Below are 833 nucleotides of genomic sequence, written 5' to 3' on the forward strand. Positions count from 1 at the left end.
CTCCTCTCTCCAGAGAGGCTGACATAATTAGAGTTTCTCCCACATTGTTATTTGTTTACATAATGAATCATGTATAACATAAAAAGATGTATTTACATTTTGATTGGAAAATGGAGCAGCTGACCCACTGTGTATGCCTGACTTTCCTTCTGTTTAAGAACGTTTCTTTAGACAGCTGAAAGTTACGGTAGGCCTTTGTGACTCTATGTCCAGGATTTGATTCTCACTTTGTAAGAATCAAATCCTGGATAAACCTGTTATGTCAAGAAGTGGCTTTGAATTAGTGATTAGTAGTGATCTGTTAATTACTCATGGTATTCTCACAGAAAGCTAAATTAGATGATCTAAGAGTTTTACTTAGTTAATCAGATGACCTCAGAGAAAACACAACATTAGACAACTTTTGTGCCAGCTATTAATTCCCAACCAAACAGGACGTATCTGTGTTATCGCAAAGCTGTTTGGCTTGCTTTTAACCCCTATCTAACATTTCTAGCAAAAATTGTCGTCCCTGGGTGGGCTCGAACCACCAACCTTTCGGTTAACAGCCGAACGCGCTAACCGATTGCGCCACAGAGACCATGCTGCCAGCCGGGCACCAAATGTAACAAATCCAATAAAAGTGTCACAAATATTCCGCATGACGAACTCTGTCTGGCCTCAATATTTTTTAATTAATTAGCAGCGACATAATTTCATCTGTACCCTTGTGTGTGAACCTCACATTACCTGTTTTCCAGGAAAACGTTGGAAAACAGGAGACCTCTGTTTGCTCAGATTTTTAAAATTGTGTTTTGCACATTTCATTTATGCAAAATAAAACTGGAATTTCG

The 833-nt window shown here is 38.7% G+C and overlaps 1 non-coding gene across 1 annotated transcript; it reads right to left on the minus strand.

Annotated features, from left to right (window-relative positions):
* Positions 1-506: 506 nt before the first annotated feature.
* trnan-guu (transfer RNA asparagine (anticodon GUU)) lies at positions 507-580 on the minus strand. Its single transcript has one exon. It is a non-coding gene; the product is annotated as a tRNA-Asn (tRNA).
* Between the last annotated feature and the right edge of the window lie 253 nt (positions 581-833).

Source organism: Copadichromis virginalis, linkage group LG3 (assembly GCF_057382275.1).
Source record: "Copadichromis virginalis isolate Kocher_CV1m ecotype Utaka linkage group LG3, C_Virginalis_male_GT1.1, whole genome shotgun sequence".
NCBI classification, from domain to species: domain Eukaryota; kingdom Metazoa; phylum Chordata; class Actinopteri; order Cichliformes; family Cichlidae; genus Copadichromis; species Copadichromis virginalis.